At 39.0% G+C, this 7,163-nt stretch overlaps 1 pseudogene; it reads left to right on the top strand.

Annotated features, from left to right (window-relative positions):
- Positions 1–200: 200 nt before the first annotated feature.
- On the top strand, positions 201–1,167 carry LOC141514061 (tetraspanin-17 pseudogene; annotated as a pseudogene).
- The last annotated feature ends 5,996 nt before the right edge of the window (positions 1,168–7,163 follow it).

Below are 7,163 nucleotides of genomic sequence, written 5' to 3'. Positions count from 1 at the left end.
GAAACTGATGACTGTGAGAAATCAAAAAACAAAAGAATTAAACACTATAAGAAAATGTGAAATATCTCATTGGAAAAACAGTTGATCTAAAGGTCGCCAGCCCAGGCCTGGGGTCTGCACTAACCCAGGGATGCTATAGGGCCATGGGCCCCGGCCCCAGGCAAGCAGTTCCCAGGCCGTGGGCTCCCTGGATGTTCACCATGCCAGCCAAGCAGCAGAGCTTTCAGGAACCAGAGGTCAGCTGCTATGGAAAATGCTTCCTATTCGGTTTCAACATTGTTTTCTGGATACTGGGGGGGCTGTGCTTCTAATCATAGGCCTGTGGGCCTGTGAGGCAGAGGAGAAGGGTATCCTTTCCAACATTTCCTCATTTACCCACCTGAGTGGCCTGGACCCCATCTGGTTCTTCATGGTGGTGGGAGGTATCATGTCTGTGCTGGGCTTTGCAGGCTGCATTGGGCTCTTCTGGAGAACACCTTTTTACTTGTTTTTCTCAGTGTTCCTTGGCCTTATCTTCTTTCTGGAGCTAGCCACAGGAATCCTGGCCTTCATCTTTAAGGACTGGATTAGAGACCAGCTCAATATCTTCATCAACAACAATGTCAAGGTCTACCAGGATGATATTGACCTGCAAAACCTCATTGACTTTACTCAGGAATATTGGTCTTGCTGTGGAGTCTGAGGGCCCAGTGACTGGAACCTCAACATCTATTTTAACTGCACTGACTGGAACCCCAGCCATGAGCAGTGTGGGTTTCCCTTCTGCTGTGTCAAGGATTCTGCAGAGGATGTTCTCAATACCCAATGTGGCTATGATGTCTGGCTCAAACTGGAACTGAAACAACAGAGGTTCATCCATATGAAAGGCTGTGGGGACCACTTTGAAAAGTGGTTGCAAGACAACCTGGTTGTGGTAGCTGGGGTCTTCATGGGCATCACCATGCTCCAGATCTTTGGCATTTGTTTGGCCCAGAATCTTGTGAGTGACATCAATGCTGTAAAAGCCAATTGGTGAGGGTGGAGAGGATGACTCTGAACCAACAGCATCCAGGCATTAAAAGGTGGGCAGCCCTGGCCGGTGTCACAGCTGGCTATGAAGATGAACTCCATGGGTGACTTTAGTAGGCCCACCTTGAGGAGCCCCCACTTGACACCAGGCTCAATGGCCCTGGCACCCCTGAGTTATTGCAGTCAGGTGGGGCCACAGGGAGGGTATTTATATTTAGGTTACAGAGAACTGTATAGAGTAGGGGTGGGTATGTGTCCATGCTGGGGTGATGTAAGGGGTGCAGCTGCCTATTCTCTCCCCTGGGCACAGCTGTGAAATCCAGAGATGATGTCAAGGACTTCTGGGGTGGCTGGTTGTCATGGAAACAACTCCATGTAATGAATGGTAGGGGGGCAAGAATGAAAGGTTCTAAATCTAGTACTGGTTCCTGAGAGTCCTGATAACAAAGACTATATCATTCCCTGATGCTACCCAGACTGCAGTCCCTGGGGTGAGGCGGGGAGGGCACGTGCTGGGGAAAGCTGGGATGGGGAGGGGTTCCTCTGTTGCTCCCTACCAACTCCGTGGAGACTAATAAACTGTCCTTATCCTCAAAAAAAAAAACTAGCTGACCTGAAAAACAGATTCAGGAGAGATAATTTAAAAATTATTGGGTTATCTGAAAATCATGACTAGGAAAAGAGCCTAAACTTATTTTTCAAGAAATTATCCAGGAAAATTGCCCTAATATCCTAGAAGCAGAGGGTAAAATAGAAATTGAGGGAATTCACTGATCACCTCCTGAAAGAGATCTCAATATAAATACTCCCAGGAATATTATAGCCAAATTCCAAAACTTCCAAGTTACAGAGAAAATATTACAAGCAGCTGGAAAGGAAAAATTCAAATATCATGGAACTACAGTCAGGATAACAAAATTTAGCAGTTTCTACATTAAGAGCTCTTAGGGTTTAGAATGTGATGTTCTAGAAGGCAAAAGAACTTGATTTACAAGAAAGAATTAACTACCCAGAAAAACTGAACATCTTCTTTCAGGGAAAAAGATGGGCATTTAATGAAATAGGGAAATTTCAAACTTTCCTGTTGAAACAACCAGAGCTGAACAGAAAGTTTGATCTTCAAATACAGGACTCAGGTGAAGCACAGAGAGGGTGGATGAGAAGGGCAAATTATGAGGGATTTAATGATATTGAATAGCATGCATTCTTGCACGGGAAGATGATACTGATAACATATAAATCTTCTAATTTATTAGGGCAGTTAGAAGGAACATTTATAGAAAAGGCACAGGAGGAAGCTGAATATGAAGGTATAATATATTTAAGATGGAGTTAATGGATGAGAAAGGAATGTACTGGGAGAAATGAAAGGAGAGGAACAATGGGCAAAGATATTTCACTATAAGAGTCAAGAAAAAGCTTTTGCAGTGTAGTGGAAGGGGGGATGTTGAGGGGGAATGGGTGAGCCTTCACTCTCATTGAAAGTAGCTCAGAATGGAAATAACATAAGCACTAATTGGGTGTAGAACTCTATCTTACCTGAGAGGAAAATAGGAGAGAATAAGGTTGGGAGAAATGGGATGGGGGATGGGTGTGTGTGTGAGTGATAGAAAGAGGGAAGATTGTGAGAGAGGCCAGTCAGATACAAACCATTTTTGAGGGGCTGGGAAGGATAGGATGGAGGGCAATATTGCTAGCAATAGCAACTGTGGGAAAAAATATTGAAGCAATTTCTTTGATGAACTTATGATAAAGAATACTATCTATCCCAAAGTCAGTGCTGATTGTATCTGAATATAGACTGAAGTACACTTTTTGTTTTCTCTCTCACTTCAATTTTTTTGAGGTTTTTCTTTGGGGGGGGATTATGTTTATTTTTACAACATGACTAATGTAATAATGTGAAAAAATAAATAAGACAGATGAAAAAAAAACATTTCTGGAGCATGATGTATAAAGGCAACTTCCAAGCATAAGAATGCTGCTGGGAAGTGGTCCATAGAGTAGGGCCCTGAGAGGAATGGAGGAGAGGATCATACCTCTCTTTGATTACTGGTGCCCCATTGACCTACAATACATATCTGATTTCTTTTCAATGTTGTTTTCCTTCTCTACTTCACTTGCCTTTTGAGGCCTCCTAATGCTCAAACTCAAGGTAACATGGTGGCTCAGTGGATGGAACACTGGGCCTAAAGGCAGGAATACCTGAATTCAAATTTAGCCTCAAACACTAACTGTAACTCCTAAACATGTCTCTTAACTTTTGTTTGTTTTAATCTACTGGAGAAGAAAATGGCAAACTACTCCACTATCTTTACCGACAAAATTTCATGAATAGTTTAGTCCATAGGGTCATGAAGAGTCAGACACAACTGAATAGCTGAACAATTGACCCAACCCAAGCTGGACAATCTCCCCCCCCCCAGAGAAGCATCACATTCATTGCTGGAGGGTGTGGGTAGAGTCACACTTAAAATATAAAATTATCATTCTCTCTCAGAAAATTAAAAAAATGATTTTTTTGGTAGGACTATAGAGCACCTCATAAATTCTATGTTTCCTAGCCAGCCAGGTATTTTTTTTTAGTTCCCTTAGATTCAGGATGATTCTGCCCTTGATCAGCTTCTCTTCTGAAAAATGGTAGCATTATAGAAAACATTTATTTGCCTACAACTAGGTGGCACAGTACATGGCATAGTCTTGGACCAGGAGTCAGGAGGACTAGAGTCCAAAAACTCAAATAGTCTCAGACACTGTGTGACCCTGGGGCAAATCACTTAACTTGCCTGCCTCAGTTTTCTCAACTGTAAAACAAGGATCATAATAGCACCTATCTGTCAGGGTTGTCGTGGGAATGAAATGAGGCAATATTTATGATGTATTTAGCATGCTTAATAAATGGTTATCAAGAGAATCAAAAAACTGCAAGGGTCAAGAAGGATGAAGACAGATAATTAGGTTTAGTCATTTATAGATCAAATATAGTAAACTAAGACAGCTAGGTGGCACAGTGGATAGTTACCAGCCCTGGGGTCAGAAGACCTGAGAGCAAATCCAGCATCTGGCACTGGCTATGTGATCCTGGGCATGTCATTTTACTTTAGTTTCTTCATCTGTAAAGTGGTGATGCTAAAAGCATCTCCCTTCCAGGGTTGTTGTGGGAATCAAATGAGATAATTGTAAATTGTACAGTGCCTGGAGCATAGTGCTACATAAATGTTAGCCATTATTATCAATAATAATAAACTTGGAGAAAGTCATTTTAGTTCATTGTCAGAGTCTAAATACAGGAAAAGGGGAGAAGGTGTTAAGGTAATGAAGATCTTAAACCTAGATGATTTTTTTTAGAAACCAGGCAATGACAAATTACCTCCATTCTAGAATGGTATTTGAGAATAACTTTTACTTGATGAAAGTGAAAAGGAAATAAAACCAAAATATCACTAGACTTCAAAAAACTACTATATTTCCTTTCTCTTGACAACCTTCTATGTGCTTTTTTTAAAAATGGGAAAGATACTTAATAAATGGCTGTTTCCTTCCTTCTTCCCATTGAGCAGCCAGGACCAACTAAGATTAAATTTAAAAACCTCCCACATAGTTTTAGGTGAAAAGTAAGGAAAATTCTTTGAATTTTAGGGTTTAATTAACCTGCAGGATCCTGAGATAAAAGTAAGGACAAGAGCAAATCTATAATCTAGTTTCTAAAGAAACTAGTCTTAAGTGGTATATCTTTTTCTCAAGAACATTTAAGATGTCGTTTATTTACCTTTTGTTTAGGAATTGTAATGTCATTTTAACTAGGTTGCTTTCTCCCTCTAGTGTTCAAAGTTCTGCATCTCTGGAATCAGAATATATAGAAAAACAATTTGAGGGAAAAGGTCAGTATAGTAGGATTTGATTTCAAGCTTTAAAGGGACATCACGAGGGAAGCAAGGAAGTTGAAATCCTGGTTTCCCCCATCTTCTAACACTCACTGAATTAAAACTGCTTTTTCTAAGTTTACCAAAGATTAATTTTCTAACTGCTAAGTCCAATGGCCTTTTCTCATTCTTTACACTTCTAGACATCTCAACAGGAAAAAATAACTGCTGAATATTCACAGTTGCCATGGTAACAGGGATAGAATCCATGCTTAATCTATTGATTGAATTGTCGGCATTTGAGTTAAGTGTCTTGACCTCACAGAATAGTATATATGTAGATGTGTGTGTGTGTGTGTGTGTGTATGTATACATTTAACTTAATCTTTTTCTTAAAGTATATAGAATGTTGTCAAAGAAAAAAATAGTAGTTTTTGAAGCCTGGTGTTAGGTATATATGTGTATGTATGTATGTATGTATGTGTGTGTATATATGTGTATTTATATGCATTTATATGTGTCTATATGTATAGATAAATATATAATTGACAATTCAAAAAAGACTTGTTATGAAAAAATGCCATCCACAAGATGGCAAGAACTATGGAGTCTGATTGCAGAACACAGCAATACTATTTTCACTTTTCTTTATTTGCTTCTTAGTCTTACTTTTCTTGTGGTTTTTTCCTTTTGTTCTGAATCTTCTTTCACAACATGATTAATATGGAAATTGTTTAACATGGTTGTATATGTATGTATAACCTATATTGGATTGTTTGTTTCTTGGGAAAGAGAGGGAAGAGAGGGAGAAAAATTTGGAATTCAAAATATTTTAAACATGAATTTTGAAAACTATTTTTACATGTAATTGGAACAAATAAAACACTTTAAAATGGAAAAATATATTTTTCCTTTTCACATTTTTCAGATAAAAGTCACACACGTCCATATGTGTGTGTACACACATTTATTGAGTGTCTACTATGTTTCAAACACTGGGCTAAATCCTGGAGATACAAAAAGAGACAAAAGACAGGCACTTCCCTTAGGGAATTTTTAATCCGATGGATTGTACCTATATGTATGTATCCATATATACATGTGGGCATTTAGGTGGCACAATGGATAGCCTGTAGGAGCTGGAGTCAGTCCTCTTTCTGAATTCAAAAGTAGCCTCAGAAGCTTAGTGGCTGTGTGACACTAGGCAAGTCACTTTCCTCTGTTTGCTTCAGTTTTCTCATTAGTAAAATGAACTGGTGAAGAAAATGGTAAACCAGTCCAGCATCTCTTCCAAGAAAACCCCAAATGAGGTCACAAAGAGTCAAACACAACTTAAACAACTGAATAATATGCACACAAAAACACACGCACACATGCATTTAGGTGTATATATATATATATATATATATATGTATATATATATATGCACAGTTACAGAATTTGTTACACAAGTTTGTGTCTTCTCAGATAGATAACATCTCATGAGCATCTCTTCAATATGCCCCATCACCTCTGACAATTGACACCATCCTGGATCAGGGTTTCATCACATCACATTGTACTACTGCAATATCCTAATGGTGGGTCTTCCCTTTTAAAGATTTTCCCCACTTAAATTTATTCAGATCTCAAAGGGACTTTCTTAAAGTGCAGATCCTACCATGTATCACCCCCTCCTTACTCAATAAACTTCACTGGTTCCCTATCACCTCCAGGACAAATGCAAAATCCTCTGTACGGATCTAGTCCAACCCTGATATATGTCTCCAGTCCTCTTAATCCTCCACCATCTTCTTTTTTGATGCAGTAACTTTGGCCTCCTGACTATTCCATGAACAAAACACTCCACCTCTTAACTCCAGTCATTTTTTTTTTCTGGCTGCTTCCCCGCCACCCACCCCCTTCCCACTTGCCTTGAATGCTTTCTCTCTCCTCATCTCTTTCCACTGATTTCTCTATCTTCAAGTCCCAAATAAAATCCCATCTTCTGCAGGAAGCCTTTCCTGACTATTTTGTTCTAGTGTCTTTTAATTATTTCCTATTTATCCTATGTGAAGCTTATTTATACATATTTCTTTGTTGTCTCTCCCATTAGTTTATGAGCTCATTGAGGACAGCACCTTATAGTTGTCTAGTTTAGTAAAATGACTATGCATGATTAATATATGTATGTGTTTAAACATATTTCTAAGATACACATCACATATATGGCAACTATCTCCCAGGGTTATTGTGAGTATCAGATGTGATAATATTTGTTAATCACTTAATACAGCACAGTAGATGCCATAT

The sequence above is a fragment of the Macrotis lagotis genome, chromosome 1 (genome assembly GCF_037893015.1).
Source record: "Macrotis lagotis isolate mMagLag1 chromosome 1, bilby.v1.9.chrom.fasta, whole genome shotgun sequence".
In the NCBI taxonomy this organism is placed as follows: domain Eukaryota; kingdom Metazoa; phylum Chordata; class Mammalia; order Peramelemorphia; family Peramelidae; genus Macrotis; species Macrotis lagotis.
Note: the sequence above shows the minus strand (reverse complement) of the source record. Positions and strands in the feature narration are given on the sequence as shown.